Genomic DNA, 16,251 nt, shown 5'->3' with positions numbered 1-16,251 from the left:
TATAAAGCTATTGTAATGTTCTGCCGTTCCAACCATTATCTTCAGTCTCAGGAAACTTATACCAGCTTAAAAAATGTAGCATAAGTGACCCACACCTGTATTTTGCATGCATTGCGCAAATATTACATTGCCGATTTTCGCAATCAAGAATATAATCTCGAATTCTTGAATTTGCAAATATATGATGAATATTCTACAAAATATTTGCAAAATATTGCAAATTTGAATATTGCCCCTGTCGCTCATCACTAGTAATTTTGTGGACGCGGGTATATGGAAAACCTCTATCACTATTTTGTGGAAGCTGATATATGGCAGGCCTCAATCAGTTAATTGAAGTTGGTATATCACCCTCAATCAGTAATTTTGTGAACGCAGGTATATGGAAAACCTCAATCACTATTTTGTGGAAGCTGATAGATTGCAGCCCTCAATCAGTATTTTCTGGAAGCATACAAATGACTATAATATACTTTCTATGTTAGAAAGTATATTATAAGTATAGCACACCCCTCTGTGTATCACACCTATCAATAGCACAACATTATCAGTCCTTAAAATGACTTTTGTGGCCCTATTACCTAGAGTTTTGTGTTCCAAAGTTCCTAACAGCCTGTCCATGCTCTAAAATGCAACCTCTACCTACACTTGCAAAACACATAATGTAAAATGGCTGCCAAATCGGTTTCTGTTATAGGGTTGGGGGGGGTGTCCATGTGCTGAAACGTCTTAATTGGCATTTCTGTCCCACCTGATGGATGTGTCATGGGTCAAAGTTTTTTGCAATGCATCACCATATGTTTGCATGTTCAGTGGATCGCGAATGCGCAAAGTTCGCTGCGAACCGACCACTTGGGAAACACTACTCTCTATCTCTGCTAAGTCTGCCTTGCTCACAGGAGCCCAGAACTGTACACAGTACTCCATGTGTGGTCTGACTAGTGATTTGTAAAGGGCCAGGACTATGTTCTCATCACGGGCATCTATGCCCCTTTTGATGCAACCCATTATCTTATTGGCCTTGGCAGCTTTCTGACACTGGTTTCTACAGCTTACTTTGCTGTCCACTAAAATTCCTTTTCCATGTCAGTGTTACCCAGTGTTTTACCATTTAGTATGTGACATACCTTCTCATGCGCATAACCTTATATCTGCCACTTTCCTGCCCAAGACTCCAACATGAACAGATCCATCTGTAGCAGTATACTGTCCTCCTCCTTCCTAAGGTACAGATTTTGTCTCAAAGGGGTTTTGCGGCAAAATCTGCAAGTTTTCCCGGCTCCTGCCACATTTCTGAGGTGATTGAAAAAGGTTGTGTGGTGTGGTTGGGGAAGAGGATGGGCAAGCTGGGTCTTAATAAGTAAAACCCTTATAGTGTCTATGTTGGGAAATACTCATGACATTTACCTTTAACAGAATGCTGTACAGTATAGGCATATGGTGCCATACTTTGCCCATTGACCTCCATATTTTTACTTGATGCCACCTTATTGAATAGTATAATAGACTATTGTAATGCATACAGATTCAAAAGATGTGTCTTATCGCATACCATCCTGATCTATACAGAGCCAAAGACTTTGATTTGTCCTTCACGCACAAGTTATTACAATTCCTACCGAGAAAGTAATATCTAGATAAAAAAAAAGTAAAGCAACCATCACAGCTCCTACAAAGCTTGTCACTCATCTCTATCAGTATGTATCTTGCTGTGTAACTTGACAAGTCTGCTATTCAGGAGCCTGGGAAAGCTGGAGGACAAGCTGTAAGGGAGGCCATATATAATCTCCATGTTTAAATATTTAAATTTGACTAGAGAGGACAACTCATGGGCTTTTGACAAAAACTCAGTGTTGTCATGAAGATGGGACTTGATGTGACTGTCTCCATGTAAGTGGCTTGTAAGGTTATAATGAAATACGCTTTTATATGAAAAGTAAAGTAGAAGATATGTTGCCATAGAAACCAATCAGATCACTTTTTTTCCTAATCTGAATATGAAAAATGACAGCTGGAATCTTTTCAGTTGCCACTGGCCTCATTTTGTGTTTTCTTATATTCTCTAGCTTTCATTAACAAATATGAATATCATAAACAGGTGTTATGTTTTCCATAACATTTTAGCTACTTTATAAAGGGCTAAAGCTGTCACAACAATACCTGACAGTAATGGTTGTCCTGTAGGACACTGCATGTGAGCTTGTGGGATAAGTACCGACCAAGTCTAAGGAAGTTTTACCTTTGTCACTTTATTTTATCATCTTTTATAATTTTTGACTTGATTTCAGCAAATCAAATACAGTGATTTACCAATTGGTAGTTCATAGCGATCACCAAATTGTAAGCATTTCTTGAGACCTCTGTACTTCACCACAAAAGGGTTTTCAGTAGCACATAGAGGCCATGTGGCTCCATACTATGGAACCAGAGACAGACTATGTGGCCATTATGCAATTCTTTGTGGTGCCATATTATGGGTTATTCTCCCCTAGAAGCAATGGTACTAGAGGAAAATGCCCCCCTCCCTAATGTAACATCCAGTGAAGTGTTCCTCAATTTATTTGGTATCTGACAAAAAAAGTACCTCCATGTGTCTGCTAAGTAGAGTAGAGCTTCATAGTCAATAAGACCTAAAGGGTTTGTGTATACATTTTTTGCAGCCAGTGTGTAACGATCAGTGGGTGTGAAACCAACCGGTTTGACTTTGAGCTAAACTGAAGGGTGTTATCCTGGCAATTCCTTGGTATTCAAACTTTAAACCCTATACTAAGATCTGGACTTCACTGCAGGGGAGCCACCTCCTCGAGTAGTCCCGGTGTGGTTGAGAGTTGACCCACAGGGGTCAGAAATGCTTGTGTGGGGCAAGGAGGCATAAGGCATAACTCATAGTCAGCAACAAGCTTAGGTCAGGACAGGCAGAGTTTTTTAAACTCTGTGAAATAAGTCCAGAGGGCAGGGCAGGCAGCTCAGGGTCAGTACAGTAATCAGGCAAACTGTAGGTCAAGTCAAATGGCAGAGGACCAGAATCTGTGAATCAAATAAAGGTCTGTACACTGGCAGACAAGCAGATCATAGCTTCTTTGCAGGATTTATCAAGTTAGTAAACCTATTGTTCAGGCAAACAAACCGCACAACATGTATAGCTAAGCTTATTACCACATTAGAAGCAGCTGGACACAGAACCAAAGGAGAGTTAACCCTTGCAATACTGCAGGATGAGGTGAGGTTTAATGAAGAATATCTCCAAAAGACACAAAGGAAACAGGTGCTTGGACCCTCAGCCAGAGCGCTGGAACTCTGACATGCTTAGGGTAAAGATGAGCAGCACCTATGCCTTCCTAAAATAGTGAGGCAGCAGCGGGCATGAGCCGCCTACATAACATAGTAATTGGTTGAGCAGTCATTTTCTGTGTGCCATTCAGACCCTTAAAGTTTTTTTTTAGTGTTTAATACTGATGACTAGAGAAGAGCGAATTTTTCAAAAATTGGATTCACCGGTTCAACAAATTTTTGGGGAAAAATGTGGTTCAATCTGAATACATTTGCGGCAAATTACGTTAGAAAACTGCTATTTCCTGGCTGCAGAGAGCCTTTATAGTGGTGTAGAACACTGTACCTTGCAGTAACACGCATAGGGAGCCTGTTTTGGTAGTGAAATAATACAGTGACTCCGTATGACATGCAGATGACAGGCGTCGCTCTTAGAATCACTGCCAGCTTCACTTATTTGGGCAGTCACGGGGCCAAAACCAAATAACTTAAGTATGAACTCAGCCTTACAGGTCGATGTTAGCGCCAAGAAGAAGCGTACTCCTTTTACACCGTCGTCAGCTGATTCCACATAGATGTCAACAAAACCTGTTCTATTAACCGCTTAAACAAGTAGATCCCCCCTGACAGGGGGGGTGGGGGACCTAGAGAGGGTGTCAGCAGTAAGTTTGTGTTGACGTCACTGTTTAATTTGCCCTTCATCTGATCCATCAGAATAACCCACAAAAAGCAGATCCTGTCTGTGGAGCATACACCTTCACTTGGTCAGCATTTGGTCAGTAATCCTTCAGTATTGCTAATGCCAAAAAAACAGGAGTGGATCTAAAACTGAGATGACTCGTGAATTAAATATTTGCATGTCTTCTGTGTTTTGTACCTATTCCTGCTTTTGGCTACCAACTCATAAGTCAATTTTGATGGGACCATACAGGCCTTACAGCTGCTACACAGACAGAATCCATTGTGTGTCTCATTTTTCCTTCCTTCTGATAGACCAGAAGAAAGGTCAAATAAATGATGTCAGTCAGGCCAAAAGCCAAAATAGTGGACCAGTCATAAAGTGGAGAGGGTGGGAACAGTATAAAAAGTCCACAGAGTGGACCTATGACACAGTGGTGAGGTGCAAGCAGCATGAGGAGACCACAGAGTGGCCTGATGACAGGGTCTGGATTTGGCAGCAGTATGAGGAGGCCATCGAGTAGCACAATGACACAGTCTGGAGTTGGCAGCATCAGCAGAAGGCCACCGAGTGGCACAATGAGAGAGTCTGAAGTTGGAAGCACTATGAGGAGGCCACCGAGTGGCACAATGACAGAGTCTGGAGTTGGCAGCATCAGCAGAAGGCCACCGAGTGGCACAATGAGAGAGTCTGAAGGTGGCAGCAGTATGAGGAGGCCACAGAGTGGCACAATAACACAGTCTGGAGTTGGCAGCATCAGCAGAAGGCCACCGAGTGGCACAATGAGAGAGTCTGAACTTGGAAGCAGTATGAGGAGGCCACCGAGTGGCACAATGACAGAGTCTTGATGTGGCAGCAGTATGAAGAGGCCACCGAGTGGCACAATGGCACAGTCTCGAGCTGGCAGCATCATGAGAAGGCCACCGAGTGGCACAATGACACAGTCTGGAGTTGAAAGCATCAGGAGAAGGCCACCGAGTGGCACAATGACAGAGTCTGGAGGTGGCAGCAGTATGAGGAGGCCAGCGAGTAACACAATGACACAGTCTGGAGGTGGCGGCAGCAGCAGCGTCAGGAGAAGGCCACTGAGTGGCGCAATGACTGAGTTTGGAGTTGGCAGCCGTATGAGGAGGCCAGAGAGTGGCAGAATGACAGAGTCTGGAGTTGACAGCATCAGGAAAAGGCTATCGAGTGGCACAATGACAAAGTCTGGAGTTTGCAGCAGTATGAGGAGTCCACCGAGTGGTACAAAGACAGAGTTTGGAGTTGGCAGCAGTATGCGGAGGCCACCGAGTGGCACAATGGCACAGTCTGGAGCTGGCAGCATCATGAGAAGGCCATCGAGTGGCACAATGACACAGTCTGGACTTGGAAGCATCAGGAAAAGGCCAACGACTGGCAGAATGACAGAGTCTGCAGATGACAGCAGTATGAGGAGGCCACCGAGTGGCACAATGACACAGTCTGTAGGTGGCGGCAGCAGAAACAACATCAGGAGAAGGCCACCGAGTGGCACAATGACAGAATCTGGAGGTAACCGCAGTATAAGGAGGCCCCAGAGTGGAACAATAACTGAGAATGGAGGTGGCAGCAGTAGGAGAAGGCCACCGAGTGGTACAATGAAAGAGTCTTGAGGTGGCGGCAGCAGGAGGATACCACAGAGGGGCAAGGTGACATAGTGTGGAGACGGCAGCAGCATCAGGATACCACAGAGTGGCAAGGTGACATAGTGTGGATATGGCAGCAGCAGCATCAGGATACCACAGAGTGGCAAGGTGACAGTCTTGAGTTGGCAGCAGTATGTGTGGAGATGGCATCAGTATGAGGAGGCCACCGAGTGGCACAATGACAGAGTGCGGAGGTGGCGGCAGCAGCAGCATCAGGAGGATACCAGAGAGTGACAAGGTGACATAGTGTGGAGATTGCAGCAGCAGCAGCATCAGGATACCACAGAGTGGCAAGGTGACATAGTGTGAAGATGGCAGCAGCAGGAGGATACCACAGAGTGGCAAGGTGATATAGTGTGGAGATGGCAACAGCAGCAGGAGCGTACCATAGAGTGGCAAGGTGACATACTGTGGAAATGGCAGCATCAGGACACCACAGAGTGGCAAGGTGACATAGTCTGGAGTTGGCAGCAGTATGTGTGGAGATGGCATCAGTATGAGGAGACCACCGAGTGGCACAATGACAAAGTCTTGAGGTGTCGGCAGAGTGGCAAGGAGCATGAGAGCATCTGACGTGTGACGCTGGGGCTCCGCCCCCCTTCCCCCCCCTGCACGCTGGCCGCCCGAACCACCTGCCCGTAACACCGGCACGCCGACCTGGCTGTGAGCCGCCTTGTGGAGCGACGGTGTCCTGGACTGCTGTGCCTGCTCCTGATGTGGACGTCCAGACTCTGATCCTTGTTTGCCTGCCGTTTCTGGGAGCCGCCGGGTGGTGAGTTGATGCGGTGGCTGGAGGAGTGATGAGGACCGCCAGCAGAGTTGTCGGGGTTCTGTGAACCGGAGGACACGGCGTCTGGGCCTGTGCATATGGACAGCGGGAGATAAGATGGAGGATTCTATGGGCCGTGAGGAGGTGGCTCCCCCTCTCTCTCAGTGAATCGGGTTCAACGTTTCTGCCGCTTAGCCTGTTAAGCCTGCCCCCTGCTGGTCAGAAAATAACAAATAATATCTCAGGCAATTTTAGGAGGGGTGAAGATTGGAAAAGAAAAAGAAAATAGGAGTGAATATTGTGGTTTGAGGGTTTTGTTGGAAAAAATAATAAGCAATAAGTGAGGGAAGAGGAGAGGTTAAAAGAGAAGAAAAAAAGGGAGAGAAGCAGGGGGGAGTGAAGACAGTTGGTTGACGGTGCACTATTGGGTACTGCAGCGGCTTTACTAACATTGCTACTGACACTCCCTGCCTATTATAACCCTTGGACTAATCCTCTAACCCTCTGAAGAAAACTTTTTTCCACAGGACTAAACCCTTCTAACACCTTAACACCCTACTCTTAGACTTTGGGTTTCTGACTCTGGGCCTAACGGCGGACAAACGTCTAATATTTAATTTGTGCAGCTTTTTGTTTCCATGGCCCTATTTTTCAAAGGAAGCAGTGACAACTGGTTTGTGGATTTTGTGCCGTTGTTCCTTTTGTGTGTCTTGTTGCAGCCCGGATCTACGCCATCTTGTTTTCTTTCTGGAAAAGTGGACATAATTTCGCCCATCTGTATTTGTCTGATTTATTTTATTTTTTTTCCCAACAATAGGAAGTAGTGATAACTTGTGTATGTGCTTTGTGCTGTTGTTTCCTCCCTTCCTTTAAGAGGTGTTTTTTCCGTCTTTTTGCTTTGTACATGTGATATTGGGGTATTTTTTATTTCTTTTGGGGGATACTGGGAAGGAAGGAATTAGTGAGAGAAAGGGAGTACAAAATGCCACCGAAGAAACAATCCGCCCCTGTGGGCGGTAGTAGTAGGAGATCAATAACAGGCCCGGAAAGCGGGTCTAAACAACAGGGTTTAAATAATTTTTAGCCCTGAGCTCACCAGGTTTTAAAACTCCACAAAAACAAAATACTATAGATCCGGGTCCCCAAGTTTTGACCCATGAGAATGAATTGACGGAGGGAGGAGGAGAGAGGCCGGCATTAGCGTCTTCTACACCCTCAGATGCGAGGATGATGAAGGACATACTCTGCACTGTCTCACGGATGGAGAAAGCAATGGGTAGTATAGCAACCCAGATTGGGGCAGTGCAGACGGACGTCAGTATAATAAGGGATGAGATGGAGTAAATTAGACAATGTTTATATGAGATGGAAAAAAGGGTCCCTGGTTTAGAACAGTCGCTCCAGAATTTAGAGAAGGAGGTCCTCTCTTTAAAAGAAAGGAATACTAAGATGGAACAAAAACTAATAAGCCAAGAAGATAGATCATGAAGATCCAATATAAGATGCGTGGGGATCCCAGAGCGGGTAGAAGGAGACAATTGTACTGACTATATGGAGAGATGGATAAGGGAAAATTGTAGGGTGGATACTCTCTCCCCCCTTTTGGTGTCGAAAGAGCACATAGGGTCCCCATGAAAAAAAGGATTCCTGGGGAGTACCCCAGACAGATATTGGTTAAATGCCTACTGGCCAGGGACCGTGATGCAATACTATCTGATGCCAGAAATTCTGAAAAATTTCAAATAGATGGTAAAAAGATAAGACTGTTTCCAGATTACTCAGCGTATACTAATACTCATAGGAAAGAATATATCACAGTTAAAAAAGATTGAGGGAAGCAGGATTAAAATACAGTCTACTTTTCCCGGCAAAATTAAGGGTAGAGTACAAAGGCAGGACAGTTTTTTTCCAGGCGCCGGAGGAGGTTAGCGAGTGGGCGGACGAGGAGGGCCTTTGAGGCTGGGGGGGAAAGGGGTAAAAGAGTCCATATGAGATATGGAGTCGCCCCGACTGCTGTATAGTCGAAGGGGGGGCTATTTAGGGAGGGGAGGTATCTTAGGGGGGAGGGGAGAGGGGGACGTGTTTTTTTTTTTTTGTTTTTTTTTTGTTTCTGCTCTGCCTCTGCTAGATGCTTAGGATTCTTTCGTTGAATGTGAGGGGTTTACGTGAGAGAGTGAAGAGATATGCTATCCTTGAGTGGTTGAAGAGGTTCCTGCCAGCCATCATCTGCCTCCAAGAGACACACTTGGATAAAGAATCCCTAGGATGGTTGCAGAAGAGATGGATAATGGAGGGGTACCATTCAGTGTATACTACTTACTCTAGAGGGGTCTCAATTTTGATACATAATAAGATCAGATTTGAGTTTTTGGCAGTGGAGGTGGATGACTATGGCAGGTACCTCTTTTTATATTGCAATATAGAAGGCGTTAAAATGGTAATTGCAAATATATATATCCCACCGCCATATAAAGCAGATGTCTTGTATGAATTGCATAGATTTATGCTGAATAGAAAAGAAGCTAAGATGATTGCGATAAGCGATTATAATGCGGTGATGGACCCACTCAGGGATAGAACGTCTGGCAGAGGTGGAGGAGCAATAAAGGTGGATTTTTTTAAATTAGCCCAAGAATTTAACTGGGTGGATGTCTGGCGTTTTCAAAACCCGGACGGAACCATGTACTCCTGCTACTCTAAAACACACCAAACTTGGTTAAGGATTGACATGGTTTTGGGAAATAAAAATTTTATATCCCAAAATGGGATTAAGATAAAGTATTTGCCTATGGCCCTATCAGACCACAGTGCGGTAGTAATCGAATTAAATTTGAAAAAAAAAAAAATATCTTGCCACCATTTAAGTTTAACTCCCAGTGGTTAACAATGATTACAGATAAAGAGAATATAATGGAAGAACTAAAAAAAATTTTTTAGAGAATAACGGCACTGCTAGTAGACTAATTGTATGGGATACTGCTAAGGCATATTTGAGAGGATTGCTCTTCAAAAAGGTGAATCATTGGAAAAAGAGTACCAGAGAATTGAGTAATGCACTAGAAAAAAAAGTAGAAGTAGCAAGAATGACCTGTATAGTATACCCTACAGATTACAACAGGAAAATATGGGATGAACAACAAGAAAAGTTAAAGGTATATCAAATGGAGAGAAGTAGGAAAGAATTACTTTTTCAAGGGATCAGCCTAGCTTCAGAGGGAGAAAAGGTGGGCAAAATTCTGGCAAGTATAGTAAGAAATCAAAGAGGGAAATCATGGATAGGGGCAATTAAAGATAAAATGGGTGAAATAATCACTACACCGGAAGGAATTAAAGAAGTGTTTGTGGATTATTTCCAGGAACTCTATAAATCTAGGGCACACTATTCAAAACAAGATCTGGACCTAAACCTAGATAGGATACCTCTTAAACAGATATCTCAGCCCCAAAAAGAATATTTAGAAAAATAAATATTGATGGCCGAAATAAAAGAAGTCCTGAGTAAGGTAAAGCCGAATAAGGCACCGGGGGGTGATGGGCTCCCTTTTGAAATTTATAAGTTGGATTCAGTTAATATATCATAATCCTAGGGCTAGGGTGATGGTGGATGGGAGCTTGTCCCTGCCTCTTGCCCTCTATCGGGGCACTAGGCAGGGATGCCCTCTCTCACCACTATTATTTGCCATTGCAATTGAGCCGTTGGCATGTATAATAAGAAATTATAGAGAGATTAAAGGTTTTCAATATGAGGGTGGAGAAGAAAAACTTTTGATGTATGCGGATGATATTCTATTGTTTATGCAAAACACTGGGGATCAGTTTAATAGGGTTATTGATATAATAGATAAGTTTGGTTTTTTTCCAGCTTAAATATTAACTGGGGGAAGTCACATATGTTGATGTTAGGCAACAGAGGGATTTAAGGGTTCATGTGTTAGAGAAACATGACAACTTTAAATATTTAGGTATACAAATTTCTGGAAATATAGCTGAATACGAAAGATTAAATATACTCCCCTTACTAAAAGAACTTAGGACTAAAGTGCACATCTGGCGCCGTTTACCAATGTCAATACAGGGCCGGGTAAACTTGATAAAAATGATTTTTCTCCCCAAAATACTTTATGTTCTCCAAAATGCCCCGCTGAGGTTACCGCAGAGTATTTTTAAGGTACTTGATAGTTTAATGGGGGACTTTCTTTGGAAAGGTGCTATCCCTAGGATAAAAAAAAGAAGTGTTGCAGCTCCCAGTAAGCGAGGGCGGTTTAGCTGTTCCAAATTGTTTTTTTTTTATTATTTAATAGCACAATATGGTCACATAAAAGGTACTTTAAATGGTTTGGTGGGCAGACAAGTTATAAACAGATTAGGGTGGAAAGAAGAGTGGAGGTGTTAGAATCCGGTATGTTGGGTAAAAAGAGCACAAGTAATAGAATACTGAATTTATTAAATTATATATGGGTGGAGATTAAAAAAATATTAGAGATTAAAGGGTTTCTGCACTATACACCCATTTGGAAAAACATAAATCTTAAGGAATTAGAAACGATTAAGAGCTATATAGACTGGGGAAAAAAAGGGATAAAATACCTCAGTCAGATATTGGAACAGGGTAAATTGAAAGACTTTAATACAATGGTTGGTGAGTTTGGGATCCCCCAAAAAGATATGTATAAATATTTTCAGCTTAGGAATGCCCTGCGGATAGCCCTTCAGGAGGACAAATATAAAATAGAAAAATCTGATATAATACACAAATTTACTAAAGAGGGGGGAAGGGGTGGTATAACTGCAAGAAGATATAAGATATTGATGGAGATCGAAAAGAAACGGATTCTAAAACCTGCTAGAAAAAAATGGGAGGACGAACTTCAATCCCTTACTGAAGATAAATGGGAAGATGCCCTCAGAAGTTACTCAATGGTTTCCAATAGGGGCTCACATAAGATCTCACAGTTTTTTGTAGTGCATAGGTTGCATCGATCTCCACGGTTATTGAAGATAATGGGTGTTAGAGTTTCGGATGCATGTTCAAAATGTAGGGGGGAGAATGCTGATTTAATACATTGTTTCTGGAGATGCCCAAGGTTGATTAGATATTGGAGGGAAATTTTGGAGACAGTACACTTAATTCTGAAGGTTTATATACCTGAAGATCCGGTGATTTGCATTTTAGGGGCAATTAAACATCTGAAGCTAAATAGAGATATACGAGCGGTTCTCTGTAAAGTTCTCTGTAGACTTCTTATACTTAAGAAATGGGTGGGGGCAGACCCTCCGACGGTGAGACAATGGAGGAAAGTGGTGGATAATTTGATTAAGGAAGAACGATTGATGGAGGGCCACAGAAAAAAAAGTATTGAGGATCTTTGGAAAAAATGGATACTTTAGGGCAGGATTTAAGAAATGTTTTTTTTTGTGTTTTTTTTGTATATACATGTCCCCCCCCCCCCTCATAAGGGTGGGGGGAGGGTAAAGGGAAAGGAAAGGGAAAAGATTGGGGGCAATGGGGGAGGGGGAGAAAAATAGTATAAAATAATCGCTCAGGGAAATATGGTTAAAAAAAACAAAAAAAAACAGAGTGATGTTACATGAACACTATTAAGGAATATGACTAGGACTAATAATGGCCCATACACATACTTTCATTATCTAATTATGATTGTATTTACCATTTGTGGTTTCCTTTGATTGTAAAAAAAAATTACAAGGCCGGAAAAGTTATTGTTGGCCCTTCTGAAGCAAGCAAATAAATACCAACTAAGATAAAAAATAAAATAAAATAAAAAAAAGAGTGGCAAGGTAACATAGTGTGGATATGGCAGCAGCAGCATCAGGATACCACCGAGTGGCAAGGTGACAGATTCTGGAGTTGGCAGCAGTATGAGGAGGCCACCAAGTGGCATAATGACAGTCTTGAAGTGGCGGCAGCAGCAGAATCAGGAGGATACCACAGAGTGGCAAGGTGACATAGTGTGGAGATGGCATCAGCATCAGCATACCACAGAGTGGCAAGGTGACATAGTGTGAAGATGGCAGCAGCAGGAGGATACCAAAGAGTGGCAAGGTGACACAGTGTGGAGATTGCTGCAGCAGCTTCAGGATACCACAGAGTGGCAAAGTGACATAGTGTGGAGATGGCATCAGGAGGGTACCACAGAGTGGCAAGGTGACATACTGTGGAGATAGCAGTAGCAGCAGCAGCATCAGGATACCACAGAGTGGCAAGGTGACATAGTGTGGAGATGGCAGCAGAAGGAGGATACCACAGAGCGGCAAGGTGACACAGTGTGGAGATGGCTGCAGCAGCTTCAGGATACCACAGAGTGGCAAAGTGACATAGTGTGGAGATGGCAGCAGCATCAGGATACCACAGAGTGGCAAGGTGACATAGTGTAGATATGGCAGCAGCAGCATCAGGAGACCACAGAGTGTGAAGGTGATATAGTGTGGAGATGGCAGCAGCAGCATCAGGAGACCACAAAGCGACCCAGTGACAGAGTGGGTCGGTGGCTGGCAATATCAGTACCTGCTGACGAAGGAGGGTGAATGAAGGAGCACTTGGTATCAGATGGGTGGCAGCATTAGAGTAGTAGCTAAGGCAGGTAGCCAGTAATGTTGAGCGTGAATATTCAAAAAGCTAATTTTTATGGCGAATATCGGCACTTTGAGAATTTGCAAATATTTAGAATATAGTGAAATATATTCGTAATGACGAATATTATTATTTATTTTTTTAACACAGTGCACATCAGATGATCATCCTCCCTTGTTCTAGCTTGTGGGCAATGAGAAGGGTTTGTCACAGCTTAGCTAAATCCCTAACAACCAATAGAAAAGTTGCTGGTATTTCCCGTGCATTACGCAATTAATACATCGATTTTCGCAATGAAGAATATAATCTCGAATTCGTAAATATATGATGAATATTCTACAAAATATTTGCAAAATATCATGAATTTGAATATTGCCGCTGCGGCTCATTACTAGTAGCCAGAAGAAACCGGTCTCTTTTGAGGTTTGAGTGAGGCGGCATGGATCATCTGGTCAGATTCATCAGGCATTGGTGGGTGGAAATCCTGGCTGATCCACGCTAGTGATGAGCGGCAGGGGCAATATTCGAATTTGCAATATTTTGCAAATATTTTGTAGAATATTCGTCATATATTCACAAAATCGAGAATTTGAGATTATATTCTTGATTGCGAAAATTGGCAATGTATTATTCGCGTAATGCGTTTGAAATACAGGCATGGGCCACTTATGCTACATTTTTTAAGCTGGTATAAGTTTCCTGAGACTGGAGAATATGGTTGGCATGGCAAAACATTAGAATAGCTTTATATGCAGATAAAGTGCTCCAATATATTTGCACTTGCAAATTTTCGGCATTTAATGATGTGCATATTTTTTCGCAATACGTGCAACTTGTGACATCATAACACTATGTCTGTAGCATGTATGTATGGACATCAGAACCTATTACACTGCCTAACACCCTGCACTGGAACCTATCATCTACACTATAGATCAATCTAACCTACACTGACTATCTCCCCCTAACTATCTGAATCTAATATATAATGTATGTGTGTATGTCCACTAAAGGAATCCGTACCGTCACACGGTCTCACCTCTCTAGGATGTACCGTTCCTGAGATATTCCCAAAAAATGCATTATCCAATAAAAGCTTGGTCACTTGACCCTTATCTGCCAATAGAAGCTTGCAGGTCCTCCAGCCTCCACATACACAGTTTTACTCCAGGTTTCCATAACAACCCAGCCATTTCTCTTCACTGCTGTAGGAGAGCTTTAAAGGAAATCTGTCACAAGGAAAATCGCTATTGCAGTAAAGGCATGGCCTAATAGCACTTAGTACCTTATTTCAAGATGCAGGTAAAAATCAACTTCTGCCAGCTGAAGGGGTGGGAGGTAGGGTGACTTTCTCCCTGCAGCTTAAACTCAGACAGCACAGTGCTGCTGTCTTAGGCTTCATTCAGACGTCCATGGTGCATTGCAGATCCGCAATACACCTGGCCAGCACCCCCATAGAAATGCCTATACTTGTCTGCAATTGTGAACAAGAAAAGGACATGCTCTATTGTTTTCCAGAGCTGCGGACCGGAAGATCAGGGCCGCGCTCTGGAAATGCGGAAAAGCTGTTCAAAATGACACGGTCCGATCGGATTAGGCCACGCCCCCCCACTCGTCAGCCAACTAAGATTGAAACAATGAAGTTAAAAATCTACTTCTAGGTCATGCTAAGCCATGCCCCAATCTTGTAAGGCTATGCCCCTCCACTCCTCAGCCGACAGGGATTAAAAAAAATGAAGGTAAAAAATCAACTTCTGTCAGTTGCAGAAGTGGGAGGGAGGTGCTGCTGTCTTAGAGTGAGCTGTTCAAAAGGAGACGCCCCCAATCCAGTAAAGGCCAATGTTAAGGGGGCGGTCCCCTGTGGATGCCACTGTCAAGGGGGTGGTATACTGTGAAAGTCACTGTTAAAGGGGAAGGCTGCTGTAAAGGTCAAAGATAAGCGGGTGGGCTGCTGTGTAGGTCCAATTTTAAGGGACGGGGCACTGTGGGGGAGTCAGTGTTAAGGGGTCGGGGCTGTGGAGGTCACTGTTTTGGGGGTGAGGTGCTGGAGATGTCACTGTTACAGTAGATAGTGTTGATATATTTTAACGACACACACAAACATGAAATGAACTAGCTTAAATATACCCGAGCAAAGCCGGGTCCTTTAGCTAGTTATATATATATAAGTTAACTGTCTAATGTAATACAAGAAAGCACAGAGCACAGCAATGACACTGCTGTCTCTTTCATAACTGCAATAAACTTTAGAAAAAAATATTGGTTGCTAGGGATGTTGCTAAGCTGTGACAAAGCCTTCTCTTTTTTGTAAATTCTTTATTTATGGTATTTTCAATAAAGAAAAAAGGACAACAATGTAGTACATTTTTCAAGTACAAATAAGGCAAATAGTACATATACAGGCGTACCAGCGTACAATCCCCGCTTAGGTCCACAAATAAAATGTTTCCAGAAATGGTGGAATTGTTGAAAAGGTAGCTGATCGGCGGATGCTTTGAGGCCGGGCAACATACCGAGTACTTAGGAAAATATAACGGGCTTGATACTGGCAGGCCTTACTCATATTGTGAAGTAGTTAGGTCATTAGCCTTAGCTCTAAAATATTAGATGTACCATCAATGAATAAAGGAAAGAAAAGGTAGAAATAATAAGAAATAACAATAAACACAACAGACGGAAGGGTCTGAGATAGTTCTTTATGATCTGGATGTATATTCCTAATTAGTATTATAATGGTGCTCGCATTTGCTTAGCTACTGGAGAATGAGAATGAGATATAATCGGATATATATGTTCCATGTGTGGGCTCTATTAAGGCGAAAATAGAGGGTGGGAATGTATCAATATTATTGTCCCCTTTGTAGGAAATAGGGAATCTAATTCGTTCTCTAAAGAAGTAAAAGTGGGAAGACAAAACACATAAATACAAGGGCAGGGGTTAATCTTACCCCTGATCTTTATAGAAGTCCAACCACGGTTGCCAGGTTTTTAAAAAAGTTTTCCTACTGGCTCTTTCCCAGCCCAACATTTCCTCCATAAGACAGATTTGGTGGATTTCATCCAACCACTCCTTAATGGTGGGAGGTTCAGGGTTTCTCCACTTAACAGGAACAATGTACTTGGCGGCTGAAATCATTTGTGTGGTCAAATCTTTAGATGAGGGTCTGAGATCCTTCTGCGGAAGCCATAGCAGAACTAGGGTTGGGGACAATGAGATGTGAGAGCCACAGACTTTATTGATGATATGTTCTACTTCTGACCAGAATTTTGAAAT

The sequence above is a fragment of the Bufo gargarizans genome, chromosome 3 (genome assembly GCF_014858855.1).
Source record: "Bufo gargarizans isolate SCDJY-AF-19 chromosome 3, ASM1485885v1, whole genome shotgun sequence".
In the NCBI taxonomy this organism is placed as follows: Eukaryota; Metazoa; Chordata; class Amphibia; order Anura; family Bufonidae; genus Bufo; species Bufo gargarizans.
This window is presented reverse-complemented; position numbering follows the sequence as displayed.